This window comes from Amphiprion ocellaris, chromosome 5 (assembly GCF_022539595.1).
Source record: "Amphiprion ocellaris isolate individual 3 ecotype Okinawa chromosome 5, ASM2253959v1, whole genome shotgun sequence".
Taxonomy (NCBI): Eukaryota; Metazoa; Chordata; class Actinopteri; family Pomacentridae; genus Amphiprion; species Amphiprion ocellaris.
Genome location: NC_072770.1, coordinates 32,779,736 through 32,801,045, shown reverse-complemented (window position 1 = coordinate 32,801,045; position 21,310 = coordinate 32,779,736). Strand labels below are relative to the sequence as shown.

General features: G+C 39.2%; 1 protein-coding gene across 2 annotated transcripts in view; it reads right to left on the bottom strand.

Annotated features, from left to right (window-relative positions):
- Positions 1 to 2,009, bottom strand: part of gli1 (GLI family zinc finger 1) — a 55,061-nt gene extending 53,052 nt beyond the window's left edge. For both annotated transcript variants that reach the window (XM_055010841.1, XM_055010842.1), the window contains exon 1: positions 1,658 to 2,009. The gene's annotated coding sequence lies outside the window, so the exon portion shown is untranslated. The remainder of the gene's footprint in view (positions 1 to 1,657) is intronic.
- Positions 2,010 to 21,310: the final 19,301 nt, after the last annotated feature.

Below are 21,310 nucleotides of genomic sequence, written 5' to 3'. Positions count from 1 at the left end.
ATTACTTAAATGACTTCTGCTTCACATTCGGCTTAATGGTCATTAAGAAACACACAATTCGCATTAAAATAAACCAGCTTTCTTCCTATTCTCCCGAATCCAATTGTATTCAGGTTGACACAGACTTATCACTGCTCTGATATGGCTCTGATAAAGCAGGTCAACCCTCACCTGTGGCAGGCTGCAGGAGGACAGTTGCTTCCTGTATGGTCTATTTGTTTAAGAGCATTCCCATTAAGGAGCCTTTTGGCCTTAACACACTTGATAAAGACCAGAGAGGGTGAGGAAGCTCCCCTGCAGAGCTTTTCACACGTGGCCAAAGGACAAGTGCACTTTCCTCCCCTCAGACTCTCCCCCATCATCTCAACCTTGAGAAGGGTCCGAGCTGCATGTCCGCTGTGGATTATATTCAAAAAGCTGGACCCATGTTCCAATGAAATGTAACTGAGAAAAATGTAAACTATTTTCACCAAAAACCCCACAACTTCAGTAGCTTATGCACAATCCTTTCACTTCTAACTTCCCCAAATCCTATGAATTGTCTCCCCCTAACATGCCGTTGGAGTCTACATGCTCTCTCTATGTGTGTGTGTGCGAGTGTGTCTGTGCAAATACTGTTAGGCGAGGTTGTGAGTTTGTGTGCTTAGCACTTCTCACTGTCACTTTTGAATAAATAAGTGTTTGGCTCTTCTATTGAGTCCGGTGTTGACGCTCTTCAGTCCAGGGCCACTACATGAAGACCAGCAGCCTAATCTTCTCACATTAGCTGCTACAGTCAACTCTGGCACTGATAATTAGATTACAATCCATAATCTATCTCAGATTAGAGTTAGATAATGGCAGGCTTCAATGCACGTGTTTGTCTCCAATCAAAAGAAAGAGTCAAAAAGCTACAGAATTACACAGAAAAGCACACGTCAGGAAATCAATAAGTGACTGGAGCAGTTATCAGTCAGGCCATTTGCATGTGCTGTGTGCCTTAAAGCCTCACACAGTGCTCAGTGATGGTGTTGTTCTGTGGGTGCCCTGGCAGTAACTCGCATTTGGAAAAGATATTGGCACCTCAAGTATTTCAGGTTACAAGAAACAGCTGTTCTCGGGTGGCCCTGCTACCCTCCTCAGTGCCGGATGAGTTTAAACCGTGCAGGCAGTCAGAGCCCTAAAAGCAGCTCTTCCAGGAGACATGGACACACACAGGCAGGAAAAGTCGCATTTTCTCAAGTCTGAACTCTGTCAGAGCTCAGTTTGTGTCGGCAGATTCTTCGCATCTCCACAAATGACTGAATAAAAAGGCAGAACAAACGCTAAAATACGCAGAAGAGGAACCAAGTGAATGAATGCATGAAGCTAGTGTTTGATCGGTTCTTACAAACATTATGCAACTGGGTTAGTGATATTTGGAGTGAGTTCAGAAATTGGAAAGTAGCTCAATTAATTAACTCCCAGAGAGGAAAAGTCACGCACCATCACCAGAACAGATTCAGTCGAAACAGAACTAGTACACAACCACTAAATCTCATGTTTACAGACTTTTCTAAATCACTTCAAAAACGTAACAGTAATTAAAGTGCTGCGTAAATGAGCGACAACATTCAAATCATTTATCACTAATCGGTTATGATTTCAAGCGCGTAAGTGAACCATCAGCACAGCTTACCTCAGGTTAACGCAGGAATCTTCAGCATGAAACTTTCTGACTCGGTTCCCAGAGTCCTTGGAAGAGCTCAGAGGGTCCAAGGACTGTGGAAGTCTGCGTTTCCAGTAAAGCCTCCCTTTCTCTTTCTTCTCTCTTACTTTCTGCTTTAAGCGCGCTCGGATGGAGATGACTTGAGTTGTTTACAAAAAGCGTCGCATTGTCCCTTTTCCTTCAGGAGCGCTTTTCCATACTTCTTTTTTTTTCAGAGTTGCTTTGCGCAAACGGTGACAAAATTGAACCCCATGTTCGGCTATGGAGTCCCGCAAAGCGCCCTGGAGCTGGTTGCACAGCCAATGCGGGAATGCGCACCCCCTTCTCCCCCTCTCTCCCTCCCTCCTCCCTCCCTTTCTCCACAGTCTGTGGACCACCCCGAAACAGGAAGTTCACTTTTTGTTTTTCTTAAAAAAAAGCGACCACGCTGCCTCAGTTTTCCCCTCGAAGTTAACATGCGCCCCACAAAGTCCAGCCGAGCCGAGAGTTTTGCAATTCCTCGCCCTTGCTTTGCGCGCTGTACGTGAATGCCAAAAGGCATTTCTAGCAATATAGTTAGTTATTTAAAGACATTACAGCATGCACATGTTTATAAAATACTTGCATGGACATGGCTGAGTCTATATAAAGTGCGCTCCGATCTAGTAATTGGGATAATCTATCTATAAATGTTTGTGTTTACTTTAATGGTGTAACTTCATAGCAGTTCCTCGGACAGCGTGTGTGGCTGGCTACGTGTGGGGATGCTGCAGATTGCTGCGCCTTGCCAAGAAAATCCACCGCAAAACCTGGACCGGACTCTCAGTGTGCAGCTCAGAACCAGGACCAGTGCTGCAGGTCCGCAAGTCTTTTATGACAAACACAAGGGAACAAAACTGATCATGTCAAAAGAGTCACACATAACACAGGCATGTCGAAATCTGAAGCTCTTCGATTTTACAGCTGTTGTGTAACTAATTTGGCAAAGTGCAGTACTAACTTCCACACAACCCCCAACCTTGACATTTATTTTGTGTGAGCTGGTTTCTGGTAATCAGATTTTCAATTCCAGCATCTGCTAAGCGTGTCTTCCTTTATATTGTCCTGTGGTGATGCCTTGTAGAGGGACCCAGTGCTAAAATCTAGAGTTATATTTAGCAACAAAGTACTCAGAGAGCAGTACTCCACCAAGGCTGTTAATTCCCCCATATGTCATTGTCAGAAATGCAGCTTTTTTTCCCCCTTTTTTTTTAAAAAATAGAAATGCAGCATTTATTTATTATTTATTGATGATCAGTAATCACGACATCATAGAATGTGGCCATTTAATATAGATGTACCCACAAACAAAATGACCTTGCGCTGAGCACAGGTGTGAGTTATACATGCGTACGTTATGTACAGATACCGAATTGTGTGGCCTAAATATGCAAGGTGGCAGGAAGTGATGGGACTCAAACACCCCCACAATTTAATCAATTGTTTCCTGTATAATGTCTGACAAATAAGTCCGCAGTGGTCGATTTATAGTAGGATCGCAATCGTGATCGTCAGCAGGCAGCTGACGTAGTGTTCACTTGTTGTCATAGTTAGTGACACTGTGCCGCAATGATACAGAAATCTTTAACAAAGTTGTGGATCCAGACTATAAGCCACATCACTGCCAAAATCTAAGATGGTCCTCGTGTCATTTCTGACCATTCCTTAAAATTTCATCCAAATCCGTTATTTTTTTGGGGGAGTAATGTTGCTAACAGACAGACAGACATACAAACGTACGCCAATTGTCACATAACTCTGCTTCATTCCTTCTTAGAGTAAAAATAGAAATCCAGCATGACCTTTGCTAACTCAGAGAAAATGTAAAAAAAATAAACCTGTTTCTTTTTTTATGGTGGGAATAGAGTTAAATTTAATCAGTTTTGCATTAAAAATTTAAAACTGTTCTACTGCTGGCAGATTCTGATTGAGTTAATCTACACCACAGTCAGATGTGGCTTTAAAGGATACTCATCAGATTGTGGGGCCACTGCACAGACACTTCTTTAGTTACTATAAAAGGCCACCTTAAAATGCAGCTTTAGTCAAAGGACACTATGCCACAGATGATGACAAGAGAGAGATGAGAACGGTCTGTTGGTATGCTGGATGTTGGCAGGGCAGTTAATGCCATAGTCAGGCACTGGGATATTCACAACTCCATCATTTGTTATCTAAGAAATCATTTGAAGACAGCTCTTGATGTCTGACACCATGATCATGTCCCCCAAAATGTCCTCCAACTTTGTCCCTCAGAAACTGATCTAGAACCCCACTCTTGAGCTGCCTGTTATAATTTCCAATCTAGTGTGTTCTTGGTTGTTTCATGATGTCCATTCTATTGTAGAGATGCTGTGCGCTGGAGCAACGAAGAGTTTATTTTAAACAAAATTACTATAACAAATTAAGTAGGGCCCAACTGATATGGATTCTTTGGAGGCCGATGCCGATTCTGATATTTGGCAGAAAAAAAATTCCGATAACCGATTTATCAGCTGATCAATTAAAAAAATAAATAAAATAACTTCTTTACTGGTCCCTTAACGCTTACAACAACAAAGATATGAATTACAAGCAGAGCATTTTACTGTTTTAGAATATTTTGTACTTTAATATTTGTTTAACTTTACAACAGAGAGGAATTTTCAAGTACAAAAACATGCAACAAAGCATTAAAACTGTGGGAAATTATACAACCTTAAAAAAGAGTCATTCTATTTAAATGAGCTATGAAATACATCTTGTCTGGTACTTCTTGTTGCTGAAAATTAGAGGTAGGTTTTATTTATATATATATATATATATATATATATATATATATATATATATATATATATATATATATATATATATATATATATATATATACATATGCTGTATCTAAGCAACATAATGAGTAAAGTTACTGGCAAAAACATTATTTATGCAGCCCTCTGATGCCCTTTAACGTTAAATCACGTTTTCTCTACTCCATTATTTTCTTTGCCATGAAGTCAGGACTCATATGAACCAAAACAAAAACCAGAGACGCCTTTCTCAGATGTCAAAACATGTCATCCTTGACAGAGTCACAAATAGTCCGACACTGATGTTCCTCCATAACAACACAGTGAGTTGCTGTTCCAGCCTGGGTCACGTTATAGTCAAACTGAGAGTGACGTCATGACGGTTGCTGAAGACAGACGGTAATGTTAATCATTTTAACTTTTCAGCCCTCTTTAAATGCATATCGCTCCTCCTTAAATTCGCCTCAACACGCAGCTGACGGAGTGAAGAACGGTCGTTCTGTACTCTCAGATATTTTGTACACTTATGTTATTTCCTGCTGTTACTTAATGGCTTTTAAGCTGTGAGCTAACGCTATGCTAGGTCGGCATAACTACAGTGACGTTATTGCTAACATAAACAGACAGGGAGCAACTTAAGCTAGGTTAGCACAACTTTAGCAACGTAAATGAAAAGCAAGCGTCACTCGTCCTGACACACGGCAAAGAGAGTTAAACTGAAACGGGAGACATTTTGAGTCATTGTTCATTTCACATCGTCGTTTTAAACTTACCTGTCGGCTCAGCCCACTCCTGTAATGTTGCCTGGCTGTAGCTTCCTCCTGTACGTTACTGAGAAGACAGCGATGAGACTGAATGGAGTCAGAGCTCACATTGGACAAGCGGCGCAAGGACATCATTCTGCGCAACTCCAACACTTCACAGCATTTACTGTTTTTTCAGAAATTAAGAATATATCGGCGTTTAATCGGCAAAACTCCGGCCGATGACTGTTATTTTGAAAAGGGCTATAATCGGCCGACTTAATCGGGCCCTAAAATTAAGTATATTTTAGTCTGTGTTGTGCTCATATGATTGATAGAAAAATTCAGTTTGAGCAAATTCTCATCATCTATTTGGCGCATAGAAAACCAAAGGCCAGTTGGTATTATTCCAACATTGGAGTAGCCTCCTCAGCATCCATCGTGTGTCTGCTGGGCAAACTGTTTTAATGACAACTTTGAGGTAAGTACTGACATTTACAGTTTGGGAAATGGTGTTTTAGGGGGTGAACATGGGCCCGACATCAACATTTTGCCTGCAAACACAACATATTAATCCAGACATGCTTAGATAAGTCATTTGTCTGTGCATACAGTGGGCTAGACCAGGGCTATTCAATTAAAAATTGACTCGGGTCGGATTTTCCGACTAAGAACATGAGCTGGGCCGGATGTTTTTAGCCGACAGTGAGCAAAGTTAACCATTTAAAATAAACACAAACAGATAAGATAACAAACACACTGGATGTTTATTAACATACTGCCACATCCAAAAGGACAGAAACACAATAGAAGAGCAGTACTTAAACCTGTGCTGAAATACTGCTTCTTTAAATTTTACATTTCAAACACACAACTTCAACACATTTTGATAAGTAAATATAAGCACAGGTTAAGGTGCATATGAACATAAAAACTAAGTGCCGATTAGAAACACCAGCTTTTGTTTTGGTCACATCTCAAAGTGCATTAAAAAGTAACTTGCTTAACAGTAACTTTTCAGAACTTGAGACATTTTTCTTCTTTTGAAATAACAAAAAACAGAGTTTGTCCCTGTCCATATTTGGTCTCATCTGAGACAGTCACATCTTCAGTGCATATAATCAAAAAAATAAACAGTGGGCACAGTGATAGTTACTATCCCTTTGAAACGAAGTAAAGCTGACATCAAAGTGCATAATAAAGTGCAACTAAGTGAAATAACTGTCAAAAAATGTCTTTCTTAAATATTAAACTTCTAATAAGTGAACATAAAATAGTCACATAAATACATAAAACTACCTTTAGTGTCTGCTACAGCACGCTGCTTTGTTGCACTTACCATGTCTCGAAGACATCTGTGGCGAGAATGTTTGACGTGTCAGACCTGTTTGATAGCAGATGTCACACTCGTCTTAACTGTATCGTCCATTAAAACTTCATCCACGACAGCCAACATGCAGTCCTTCACAGTTTCTGAGTCTGTGAACGGCTTCTTTTTCGTGGCCCTTTCCTGAGCTGTGCAGGTCCGCTTCATTGTAGTACAGCTCCGGTTGTAAGATGCAGTCAAACTCTGAATTATAGCCGCTCTCTCATGACATCCCTCGGGAAAGTTTGTCCGAAACACGGCATGTTTTTTCAATGTGGTGTCTTCGGACATTATAATCTTTCAGCGTTGCAAAGCACTCGTTTCAGAGTAAACGCATTGGTTTGGCGTTCGGACTTGGTGGTAAATAAATAAATACTTGTCAGTCCACGCAGGATTAAACCGACGGTTTTCCTCGCCGATTTGTCATTTCAGGACAGAAAACGACATGCTGCTATTTTCGCCTGTGTAGAACTGCTAATGTTAACTTTTCAAACGTGTCTCCTCAACGCAAGGCATTGTGGGTTAGTTGCTAGGTTACGGTAAGTGTTGCATTCAATGTTTGCGAATAATGTTGGAATTTTTGTAAGAACTTGTCAGTGTTACTGAAAGATGTTTTTCAGTTTTTCTCGGACCCAAGTCCCAGTCACTCGGCAGCTGCTTTAGGGCCACTCGAGGGTTGCTTTCGGGCCGCATGTGGCCCGCGGGCCGCTAATTGAATAGGGCTGGGCTAGACAGTTGGTGTAGCTGCACTTAATACTTCCTGCTGTGTTTTGATAGCAGCTGTTAACAAAAAATGGTGTGGACTTGTCAGAATTTGGTATAAGGCTGAAAAATCAAATGCATGATCCAGAACAGATTAGAAATGTCCCTGTATATGAAGTGAACTGCAGAGTTGGGTGATAATTCTCATTGGGTTTATCAGTATAAAGGATAAAGACAGCAGTGGATCCAAGCATATCCCAGGGTAGTCATAAAGACTGTAGGGATGAGAGCTACTTTGAAGAACTCCAAAACCCTCATCCAGAAAGAAAAGAAACAAAAGACTGAATAGATGAAGTACACTGGCCGTCCATAGAAAAAAGCCACAAACTCTAATATTTAATTGGACCGCCTTTAGCTCTGAGAACAACACACATTCACTGTGGCATCGTTTCAGTAGGCTTTGGCAATGTCACAGCATGTATTTCTGTCCAGAGATGCGTTCATTTTCTACCAAGATCTTCTGATGATGGGAGAGTTGAATCTCAAAGATTCTGCATGGGGCTGAGGTCTGGACTCTGTGGAGTAGAATCCATGTGTGAAAATGACATCTCATGTTCCCTGATCCATTCATTCACAATTTGAGCCCCATGAATCCTGGCATCGTCATCTTGATACTTGTCTATACCGTCAAGGAAGAAAAACTCCATAGATGGAAAGACCTGGTCATTCAGTATGTTCAGGTAGTCAGCTGACCTCATTCTTTGGGTACATAATGTTGCAGAACCTGGCCAACCCCAGATCATAACCCTAACCTCCTCAGGCTGGTAGGCACTAGCCATGATGAGTCCATCACTTCATCCTCCTCTCTTCTTACCCTGATGCCCCCATCACTTTGGAACAGGATAAATCTGGACTTGTGAGACTACATGGCCTTCTTCCGTTGCTCCAAAGTCCAATCTTTATGCTACCTAGCAACCTGAAGACTTTTTTTCTGATTAGCCTTGCTCATCAGTGGTTTTCTTAGAGCTACACAGCTGTTTAGTCCCAATCCTTTGAATTCTCTTTGCATTGTATGTATGGAAATGCTCTTACTTTCACTATTAAACACAGCCGTGAGTTCTGCTGTTGATTTCCTATGATCATCTAAGAGTTCCTTCTGACCACATTTGTTTCTGGAAGATGATGGTTCACCACTATCCTTCAGGTTTCAAAAATGCATTGGACAGTTCTTAACCCAATTTTAGTAGTTTCAGAAATCTCCTTAGTAGTTTTCTTTGCTTGATGCAGGCCAAAATTTGACCATTCTGAGACAGATGAACATCCTTTCCATGACCACAGGATATGTCTTCCAACATGGTTGTTAAAGAAATGAGAAGCTCCTCACTGCATCAGCTAGGGTTAAATAGGTTATTGCCAGTTGAAACATTTTCATCACTGCAGTAATTATCCAATGGAAGGCTCTTACCTATTTGCTTAGTTAAATCCAGGTGGCGACTTTTTTTGTTTTGCACAGGCAGCGTATGATCTCTACTTGGTCTGGAGCTGAAGCTTTTTATGCTCTATATGAGTTCTAAAGTGCCTCTACATGGAGGTCTTGCCTGCATACGAAAATAATAAAAAAGAGGGATCGACCTGGCCTAAATAAATTTGCTAAAAATAAAAAAGCCACCCTGATGTGAGTAATGGACTCAACCTGGCCTCCCTTCTAAATATTGCCTGGTTCTGCCACTGTATACAGACGTTCCTTGATCTTAAAACCAACAACAACAAAAAAGGAGAAATAATTAAATGTCACTATAAAAATGTGCCTCTACCATATCATTTGTCATACTGATGTTTTTACAGTCCTGCAGCTGAAGTTCCTCCACGTTGTACCTTTCTTTTACTCTACGTCTGTATGTACCAATTCACCGGAGCCACAAAGTAACAAATGACACAGCAGTATCATATTTACAGAGAGTTTTCATCATGGTGCACTACATCACTAAATGTTTTGCTCTTGGACTTAACCTCATTGCTTTGGATGTAAAAACGTGGCTTTGCTTTTAGGCCTTTTGTTGTAATCGGCATCATCTTTAGTCACACAAAGTGCTGCAATTGAAGGAACATGAACAAAGAAATAGAAGCATTTACAATAAGAAAACAATAGGCACAATATGGAAAGAATGTATAAAGTATGGCTATTGTTAAAAAGAAGGAGCTGTACATATTTTGCAGGGATTTGCAAAATATGAAGCATGGAAATATGCACAGTATGAAACCAGGTTCATATGTTGATGTAACTTACTGAGATTTTGCATGACTGGAGGCCTCTGGATGTCTCTGTAATTGGATGCTGCGACCTTAAGGTTTATCCTAAAGTAAGGAGGCATTCTCGGATCTGCTGTTCTTTATGTGCTATCTGGTGTGGAAAGCAATAGCTCAGATACAGTGCAGATTTTTACTCTAGGCTTGTGTTACGTGTGGTTTTGAAGAAACTATCAGATTTCATTACTCTTGCCTATGTCTGTGTATTTATTCATCATAGATTCCCTGATTTGCAGTGTTGACACATCATTTAGGGATCTTGCTGTTTCTTTTTAGTATTGCCAAATATAACGTGCATGTTATCAGGAAAGAGTTTGATTCAGTAAAATGTGTAAATTTTCAATGTTATCACTCCAGCTAATGGCTATTTGTACATCACTATGTTGATGCAGGTGACTTTACTTTCTATGAAACCGATGCCACTGGTACAGAGCAGCATTCATCAGCTGTGAAAATGAAATCACGTAAATGCTAATTATATAGTTAGAATTGTAATATCATGCATAGAGGCCATAACTGATAGAAGGCTTTTCTATGTATGATATCAAGGCTCCACTGGATATCCAGTACTGAAATTTCAGCCATCAGCCCAATACAATCAGCATGACTGGAATTACATTTGTACTCCTTTTAAATCATTATATTCGAAAAAGTCAACATCCTGTCTTTATTGATTTGTTTGACTTTTTATTGTTACACTACCAAATTAGGGAGCTATATTTGTTATGATGTGGTGATCTGACCAGCTAGAAAAGAATATTTAATATTTATATACTAATGGATCACAATGGAAGCCATAAACCTGCACAGTGCTGATTTTTACATTTTTACATCTAAACTCACCGGCCACTTCATTAGGTAGACCTGTTCAATCACTTGTTAACGCAAATAACTAGTCAGCCAATCACATGGCCACAGCTCAATGCATTTAGGCTTGTAGACGAGGTCAAGACAACTTGCTGAAATTCAAACCGAGCATCAGAATGGGGAAGAAAGGAGATTTAAGTGACTTTGAACATGGCATGGCTGTTGGTGCCAGATGGGCTGGTCCAAGTTTTTCAGAAACTGCTGATCTACTGGGATTTTCACACACAACCATCTCTAGGGTTCACAGAGAGGGTCCGAAAAAGAGAAAATATCCAGTGAGCAGCAGTTGTGTGGACAAAAATGCCTGGTTGATGTGAGAGGTCAGAGGAGAATTGGCAGACTGGTTGGAGATGATAGAAAGACAACAGTAACTCAAATAACCACTGGTTACAACCAAGGAACACAAAATACCATCTCTGAGTGCACAACACGTCCAGCCTTGAAGAGGACTACAGTAGCAGAAGACCACACCGGGTGCCTGTCCTGTCAGCTTAGAACAGGAAACTGAGGCTCCAATTCACACAGGCTCACCAAAATTGGACAATATAAGAATGGAAAAATGTTGCCTGGTCTGATTAGTCTCCATTTCAGCTGCAACATTCAGATGGTCAGAATTTGGCGTAAACAACATGAAAGCATGGATCCATCCATCCTTCAGGCTGCTGCTGGTGGTGTAATGGTGTGGGGGATATTTTCTTGGCTCACTTTGGGCCCCTTAGTGCTAACCGAGCATGGTTTAAATACCACAGCCTACCTGAGTATTGTTGCTAACCATGTCCATCCTTTTAGGACCACAGTGTACCCATCTTCTGATGTCTTCTTCCAGCAGGATGATACATCATGTCACAAAGCTCAGATCATTTCAAACTGGTTTCTTGAACATGACAATGAGTTCTCTGGACTCCGCTGGCCTCCACAGTCACCAGATCTCAATTCAGTAGAGCACCTTTGGGATGTGGGGGAATGGGAGATTCATGGTTGTGCAGGCGACAAATCTGCAGCAATTGTGTGATGCTGTCATGTTAATATGGACCAAAATCTCTGAGGAATGTTTCCAACACCTTCTTGAAAGTATGCCACCAAGAATTAAGGCAGTTCTGAAGGCAAAAAGGGGTCCAACCTTTTACTACCAAGATGTACCTAATAAAGTGGCCAGTGAGTGTATATACAATACCAGTCAAAAGTTTGGCCACACCATCACATTCAGTGTTTTTTCTTTATTTTTGCTACTTACTGCATTGTAGATACATACTGAAGACATCAAAGCTATGAAGCAAGATATATGGAATTATGTAGCAAACAAACAATTGTGAAACAATTCTAAATATGTTTTATATTTTAGATCCCTCAAAGTAGCCACCCTTTGCTTTGATTACTGTTTTGCACACTCTTGGCATTCTCTCTTTGAGCTTCATGAGGTAGTCACCTGAAATGATTTTCCAACAGTCTTCAAGTAGTTCCCAGAGATGCTGGGCACTTATTGGCCCTCGATTGGGTATTGGTATCTCAAGCTGCCACAAACTATGACTAGTAGTGTGTTTTAGTCCACATTATTCAGCTGTTTGAAAGGATTGTGATTTATCACATCATGACAGACAGCATTTGTTATCTTTTGCATCACAAAATAACTTCATACGGGAGTTTTACTTCAAAGCAGTAATGAAAGCTGAGTCAGAGTCTGAACAGTTGGTGACCTGAACCAACGCTGGAGTCCATTGACAGCATACGGCCAGTGGTTAAATCAGATTCTGTCAATGAGAGTCGTGGGCTTTACTCCCAATAAATCTGCTACTGTAGCGGCCAAGGAGGGAATTCTTGGCTGTAAATCGGCCCACAGATGCTGGAGCCATATGCTTCATCTGCTTGAGAATCCAACACCGGATTCACTCAAGATTATCAATGGGTGGGATTAGAGGTGAAGAGGCAAATCCAGTGAGAACAAGTAGCTGTGAATGGTCTTAATGGTTTTACAGGACCTTGCTGGTAACACAAAGCTCCCAATCACTGGAAAAATCATAGTTTTAAAGAGTAGTTTTAGTTGAAATTACAATACACTATATATAATTGATTTATAGTGTTTAGAAAGATAGTTTGCTCTTAAGACTTCTTATTTTGACCAGAAGGTTCTACTCTGACAGGTGGCAGACAGCACTTAGTAAGGCTATTTATAATGTTTTGGCCACTTTTTAGAGCAAACTGAAAATACACATCTGGCATACAGTATCATTGGGTTATAAAGTTTATTTATTGCTGTATACTTTTTTTATAGCAGCTCTTACCAAAAATGCCGCCTCCACAGTATTTAGATAAAAAATTTGCTGGCACCATAGTGTAAAGTCTATAGAGCACCGCAACAGTCATTTCTGTTGACTTTTTGGTTATTTTCATGTAATTAATCCACAGCTATGAAAACTAAGAAACACACCATGTGATAAAACATGCATGCGATAAAGTATGATAAGATATGTTTGCAGATTTCTAATAGTTTTGCAAAATCTGAGAGGTCAAAGAATTTGACATAAAACTGAAAAAAAATCTAATGAAGGATTTAAAATAGACCAAAAGTCTCTGGAGACTGCAGAGTTGATTGATAGTTCTCAGTGGATTCATCAGGAGGCTACCACCAACTCCTCACTTATATATAAGTTCATTTATTTTTATCTATAACAGAAAACCTTCCCTGCAAAATTAAAGCAAAGTAATATTTCTGTGTTTGTTGAAAAAAGAAGCCAGTCTTTTGTTTTTAAAAAAAAAAAAAAAAAGCAGTTCAGTGAACTTTTCCTCGCAATGGAGCAAGGAGAGGAAAGGTGAATGGGACAGAAATAAAAGTTACAGATGTCTCCAGTCTAAGCTCATAGAGGGTTTACAGTGCCAGATGGATTACAGGCAAGCTTAGTACTGTTGTAGGCGAGTTAGAGCAGAAGCCAACCACAGTTCAAGTAGCAGTATTCAGTTTAAGTAGCCATAAGGACGGAAAGCTGTAAATGAGATGCTGCTTCACTGTTCACTGCTATTTTTTCTCGAAAACCTGGCCTAAACATGCTCTCGCTGAAGCTGTCCTTAATCAGGGCAGTCCACTTGGTGGCTATTATTATTACTCACAATTCTGATGTATACTTTTACTTGATCTACGGTTATTTGTACACATTGGTATGACAAAGTGAAACATTTCCACAATTCGTGTAGGTTTCTAAGTTAACAAGAACAACTACTTTTAATTCACCTGTAAAAAGAATTATTTTATGTCTTTTGACAAAGCTTTTCTATGTGTATAGAATAAAAGGAGCATCCGTTTTGTAGTATTTAAGGCCATAGAGGGACACAGAGGGACAAGCTTGTTGGCCAAGCGAGAGGGAGAGAAAGCATCTGTCATTAAGACTCAGGGCATCTGGATGCCATTCCCCCAAGCAGCAAAATCCACCAAATCTTTTACAGGATTTGTTTTTCCATTGCAGATGGTCCTTTGCACATGTTTTCTTCTCATTGGCCCGGGGTCCCAGGCTGACAGTGCTGCAGCTCTGAGGGTGCTGCATATAAGGGTGCACTGGACCTGCACTGGACCCTTACACACTGAGGAGAGGAAACTGGACAGGAGAGACCGTAGGAGACAAACAATACAGGAAGAGGACGTACATGCACACCTTTGGTCACTGCAAGCAGAGGAAGTAAGTCCTGCACAGAGGTCTTCTTTTAGTATATTAAGGGATCTAATGCGTATTGCAGTCAGTGCAACAGTTTTCACACTACATGCAATAAAATGACATTTATTCAATTTTCAGTGCAGTTTGCATTTTAGATTTGCAGCATGAATTTGTGCTGCAGTGGTAGTTTCACTAGAATATTGCAGTTCATTATTGTGTTGACTTACAGTATCTCTATAAATTGATTTATTCATTTGATTTGTGAATTGTGCAGTGATGTCAGCAATTTGTTTAACTGAAATGCATTTGTCAACATTAATAGAATTCACTCAGCTGTAAATGCAGAAATTTTGCCTGTATGAATACCAGCAGAGATGCATTTAATAGATGTATTGCATGAGAAATAAATAGATTTAAAGAGTTGTGCACTGATAATATAATCCAAGAGATATATTTCTACTATGACAAAAACTTAGAATTTGTATTTAATTTTTTCAATTTATTCTCAAGCCATGTGCTGAATGAAATACCCCCAAATAATAAAACACAGATACCTAATGTATCTGACAGCGATAGAACTGAGTAGCGTTTGCACCTTTTTATTTGATTGGAAATTATTTTTTGTGTTGGAAATTCCAAAATGTTATTAAAAATTGCAAAAAAAGTCTGAAATGTCTGAGAATGGATGAATCTTAGAACAAGTATTTATGAATACATTAGATCTTCACTATGTGATGAAATACTGCAACTTAAAGTTATGGAGTGGTACTCCATGCTGAGCAGTTATGCACAGTTAGATGCTTTGATACAAGCTAATTAGTTATTTAAATTAAAGAGCACGGCTTTGGTTTGCTGCAGTTTACCTAAATAACCCCCCCTTTTTAAAATATCCATTCACCTGTGTTGGAATAGACTTCCACACTCACTGGGATTAAAGGCCTGGAGTTATTTGTTGTTGTTGTGTTTGTTTTTATTTCAGAAATAATTTCCCATGTAATCAAAATCATGTTTTTTTATCCAAAGCAGCCTAGTTGGTGTTTTTGCTGCTGTAACTCCACTCAACCTTTCTATGTGTAGCAGTGGAATATTGAATTTACTACAAATAATACTAAATATTATTGTGAGTGTGAAGCCAACTTACAGCATTAACTGATACTGTCACTACTTGCTGGCTAGTTATCAGTCATTGTAATCCACTGGGCTGACTTGAATGGATTATGTACATTAGAGTGTAAGACAATTTAGCCAAGTGATTAGGTTAGGTTAAACAAGGGTGCTATACCCTAGTGTTTTTTTAAAATCTAAATACTTAATGATGAATTAAAAACAGCATACCCATAGTGTATGTAATGTAGTGCAAAATATTAAAGAATAACTTTATATAGGTCTTTTTTTTTGCATTTTCATTGTAAATTTGATTAGTTTTGCAAATGAGAAAACAACTACAGAAATTGACGTGATAAAGTCACATACACGAGTATAGGCACAAAAAACAAACAAAAAAAAAAACATTCATATGATGGCGTACATATGCAGTAGTTTCATTTGTATGAGTAGCCATTAATGTCTTTTAGTAAAAATGTGTAACGGCTTTTTAAAAAATACAAACTGTATTTGTCGTTATCAGATTGCATTTGCAGTATTTTACCAGTCAAAATACAGCATCTCAAGCTGTGAAAATACAATCTGATGTGCCTTCTTGTGATATGTGCTCAAGTAATGCTATAGATATATCCTCGTGTATGAACACAATTCATAACTCTATGCTCTGACTGCTAGTGCAAATTACAAGAAGGAATGTTTGCTTATTTTTTAATTTTTATATATAGATTTTTTTTCCAACTACATTTTTTTTCTTAACTTGAGTCATGATCACCAGAGGGCAGTATAATACCAGCTGAAAACTTGGCAAACCAAAACATAACACTGTTGTCCTATATGCACTAATCACTGTTAGAGAGGTGGAAACAGAGGATAGTATTATATTTAATGGTAAGTTATACTGTGTGTGCCCATCCTCTACTATTATAAATATTTTAAATTTGCTCATAGAAGCATATATATATATATATATGTGTGTGTGTGTGTGTGTGTGTGTGTGTGTGTGTGTGTGTGTGTGTGTGTGTGTGTGTGTGTGTGTGTGTGTGTGTGTGTGTGTGTGTATGTGTGCGTGTGCGTGTGTCTGTGTCTGTGTCTGTAATCATTTAACATCAATATTTAACACATTCACATCTCCCATATTTTCATCTTGGACTCAAATATTAAAATATTTGCTCATTTACACATGTCATTTTTGTTTACATGACTGTCTTGTGTCTGCTGCAGACCTACAGCATCCATCAGTTGGACAGATCATCTCAGCAAATGCAGTTTTATGAGACAGGAGAAGAAAATATGATGTACGTATGTATGTTAGGTATGTACACTACCAGTCAAAAGTTTGGACACATTTTCTCATTCAGTGATTTTTATTTAATTATTTTATACATTGTGGATCATTACTGAAGACATCAAAACTATAAAAGAATGCATATGGAATTACGTTGTAAACAAAAAGTGTTAATCTTCAATTTAATCTACAAAGTAGAGAATAATACAAATGAATAAAAAGCATTAAATGAGAAGCTGTGTCCAAGCATTTGATTGGTAGTGTATGCAGTCAAATGCAAATTTGCTATGAGATAAAATAAGCTTTACTTCTCTAAATTATACCAGCTCTGTTAAAACATTTCACTCAATAGAGTACATCTGCCTGTGTGCACCATCTACAGTCAGGATCCTGAATACAAGTAGCTGCAAATTCTATTTCAGTAAGTTCAGTTAGTTATACAAAATAAATGAAAATTGCCGTCTTTCTCTTATATCTGTTGTTGTTGTTTCTATACTGCGTACATAAGATTTGACATAATTTAATTTTGCTTGTATTTGTACACCAAGTAATTTATTATTATTTTTTTTTACATATAGTAAACTTAGTCATTCACACAGTCATATCCAGCATGCATTCAAAACTGTGAAGCGTCACGTCACACACATTAGAAGCTGGCGTACAACAACCTGATTGGACAGCTTCTCTTTAGTCGTCTTTGACAGAATTAGGTCCCTACAGGAAACTCTGTGTGGTAAGACCTGAGTGAGGGTTAAGGTGGAACAGCAAGGACTGTGACATTAATTCCCTGAGCTGTGCTGATGCAAGCTCCTGCTGGATCAGTAATCCAGTAGCCCCTGTCCTCATTGAAACACTTTCCCACAACCCACCTGCTTTTCAAAATACCAAGTTTTAATAACTTTTATTTATTCAAAAAGGGTCCAGTAAAAATATTCTTAATTCTAACTGCAGAACTTAAGATTATCGACTATTGAAATAGTTAATTTTTTTTTTCCAGATTGAATTTTCTCATTTTTTTTAAACCACTGTGTGCAGAATAAAAAAAACAATAATCAAGATTTGGCTCCCTCTAATGGCAATACAGCAAAAAGTATTTTGGCAAACATCTCCCTCAGGGCCTCCCACCCACAGATCAGGTCCAGGGACACTGAGATAAATGGTCTGAAAACAACACAAAGTTACAGTTAATGTTTGGACTGTCCCATTTTGCGATTTCTTAATTTTGGTAAATTGCCACACTTGTCTCTGGCTATTGCAAAAGAGGTCTTTAAAGCAACTAAAGCATTTCCAACAAGCCGCTCACTCTTTGGCTCACAGTTTTTATATCCTGACTGGATATTTTAATTTGCTACATTATACAATAGTTGCTGTACACAGAATGAAACCTAAGCTCATATGATCAATCAAAAAGTTCACATTAACAATGGATCACTTTGAGTACTTGCTTGTCACCTAACTCAATAGTACCTGCTGTTTCATTTAGTTTCTTCTTTTCTGTTAAAAATATCTAAAAACGAATACACTCTCAACTAGACAGCTTCAAACAGCAGAAAAGTATCGTCAGCAAAAACCTGGTGAACAAAGTAGAGCATTAACTGGCTAAAGAGACAAATCCTTCCCTAAGAAAGAGGTGGAGACCCAGACAGAGTTAAAAGGAACTTACATTTGCCAGGCAACCAGAGATACAACCCCAAACTGACTGTTCATTGTGTTGCTGCTGAACTTGAATAAAAACAAAGGTTTGCTATATCAGCTATAAAACTACAGAAAGGTAACAAGTTACAGGAAAAACCAACATGAAGTGTCTCAGTTGTTGGGCCACCGCATGCCATTACAACAGCTCCATTGTACCTTGACATTGCTTCTTCTTGTCTCTGAAAATCTGCTGTAGGGATAGAATGCCATTCTTTCAAAAGATGTTGTTCCAAAATTTCCCATAGATGTAAACTGGGTTGAGATCTGGTGAATGCAAAGGCCACAGGATATGATTAACTTCATCTCAATACTTATCAAACCTTTCAGGGATGACTTGTGCTCCTTGTATGGGGTCATTGTTACCATTGAGGAGACCACTCCCATTAGGATAGAATTTTTTTGTCACATGATAAAGGTGGTCACATGGAACAACTTTGAATTGATTTGCACAGACCCTTCCCTCTAAGGGGACAAGTGGACCCAAACCATGTCAGCAAACTGTCCCCAACAGAGCAACCAGATCTCCCTCACTGGTCAGTCATTCAGGTTTTTCCTTTTGAGTTGCCATCTGTCTGTATGTGTCAGTGTTTTCTCCAATGCTTATTTCTGCTGCCCCCAAATGGCCCAAAATAATCAGATATTACTTTACAGTAATGTGCTGTTCAGTAGTATATAACTGATAAAATGTCTGTGCAGGTGAAGCAGGGTGGGGAAGCCTGGAATCTACGATGAATCTCTGTAGGTGTTCCTTTGGTGATGTTTCTTGCTGTCAGGCAAATTGAAACAGCAGTCAACTTATTCTGTATGGAAAAGGCAAATTATAGTCTCCATCATGCTGCTTTTTCTGCCCTACCATTTTCAAAATGCTAAAAGTCAATGGAACAAATTATGCCTTTACTCGTATGAATGGCATGCAGGGGATGTGGGCTTGGACATACTCTGCTGAATTTGAAGTTGAGCATCAGGCATATTTGCTTGACTTGTTGCAATGTGAGATGGAGGGTCATATTCTTCTACCAGTGAAAAACACTGTTAGCTAACAACGTGGGATGTACAAGAAATGGTTGTTGAATATAAGGATCTTGAAGGGATCCTGTAAGGATAGTGGATTGATTGTATCTATTCCCAAGTGATCAGTCCAGTCAGGCTGGTTCCTGGAACACTTACCAGGTTTCTGCAGTGCCCATCCTTCGCCCAGCCTATTCAGAAACTATTCAGAATATTGCCACGTGATTGGCAAGATTTGAAGAAGCAGGGTTGGAGCAAATTGGGCTGTAAATCAACATCTCCTAGCAGCACTCAGGCTAGGTTTGCTGTTAGTGTTGGCACCCAGAAGAAAGCCATTGTACCTCAGGTGCTTCAGGCATAACATTCCTCAGCTGATGTTGAACCAAGTCATTCTGAATTTCTGGGTTGTTAGGCAGGTCCAAAACATGTTTTTAATATGCATGTTTATGACTGTCTTGTTCTGGCTGTTCCAGTGTCTCAAAATAAACCAGGAGACTATTGATGGATGTTTCTGGAGGCATCATCCAAGATTCCATCTGCCAGGACCTCCAGTGCTGTTTACCTGTTGCTTGGAAGGACTTGGAGAGATGTTCAAGCCAGGTATGTATGTCAGTCAAATAATTTGAAATGTTAGTTACTGTGTCACGAAAACTAACTTCTAAAGCACAAAATCTGCATTTATGTAAATGCCCTTTGGTCAAAATGCCCAAGATTCAACAAAAAAACACAAGACATACACAAGGACAAGGTCTGTTACCCCGTTTCCTTCTACAAGTCTTCAGGTCTGTGTTGTGGTATTTTCGACCATATCATGTCATGAACAGCCGAAACACCAGGAGCACTGATTCCAACATCTTTTATGCTCTGCCAATAGTGTTTTCCCATTGGAATGTCAGTTCAAGTCATTAGTCATACCCTAATGTTTTGACACCTTTTTCATGCAGTATCCTCCTAAATTTGTGTTTCCAATTGGCTCCAATACATGGCTTGGGTAACTGAGCTGTAAATATGTTGCTTTAATTCATATTGTGTTGTTAGGAATATATCTGATGTTTCAAATGTAGATGGTGCCAATCTACAGATTGGGGCTGTCTCTTGAAACTGTGTGTTCTTTTGTAGTCAGGAGAGTAGTACAGGTAAGTACTGCTAATTGGAAGCAGCACAGATCCTTCTCTGGATAACAGGGACAAAATGTAGCATTAACGATGTTGTCAGGCACTTAATATGCAAGTTATGATATGTTTAAGCAAGATATTCAGGCGCCGACTCTGACTTGCCTCAGGTTGAGGGCTTAGAAACGACTCCAAAGATCCTTTTGTGATACTCCAGAGAAGTCTGGAAGCTGAATGTTTGAGACCTTTCTGGCAAGGCAAAGGTAGTGTTTTTGTGGCCAAATGCAGCTTTAGTCATAAGCCTGGCTTTTCATATTGACAAAATGAATCCCTTATCAGCATCTCCTTTGCCACACTGGTGTTTTTGACACCTAACCCACTCTAAACATATAAAAAAGCCCTATGCATCACCTATAAACTCTGGACAAAAAATAGCCCTATAAGATTCTTTCAATTTTAATGTACAGACATTTGCTAGGCAGCTGTCACAATCTCTTGATTTTTACCATGTTGTTCTGATAAGTTTTACTTCTCAAAAAGGCCAATGATGTTTTTAGCAACAAGCAGAGGCTTGGAAGTCTGATTCTACTGTGTAAAGACTACTTAAACAAAGTCAACTTGTTTGAATAGAAGATCCCATTTTGGCAAGCCCAGACAACCTCTTGCAGTGATGTGCTCATGACATCCTCAGAAGTCAGTGAGTTGTATGTATAACCAAGTCATCTTCAAGTAAGCTTGTATATGTTCTTTTGTAGTATAACCAACAAAAAGGTAAAACATGAACGTTTGAACAACACGTTGAAGTAGGTGTGTCCAAGGATACTTTTTCAACTGAATATTACTGTAAATGAATGAACAGTGGTGCTAAAATATTGATGCAGGAGTTTGAGTTTCTTCCGTTCTCATTTGTGTTCCTCGTGGCCGGTGTTATTGTCCAGTGTAAGTTCACGCACTTACCATCAGTTGGGTTTCTGCTCAAAAATGAGCTA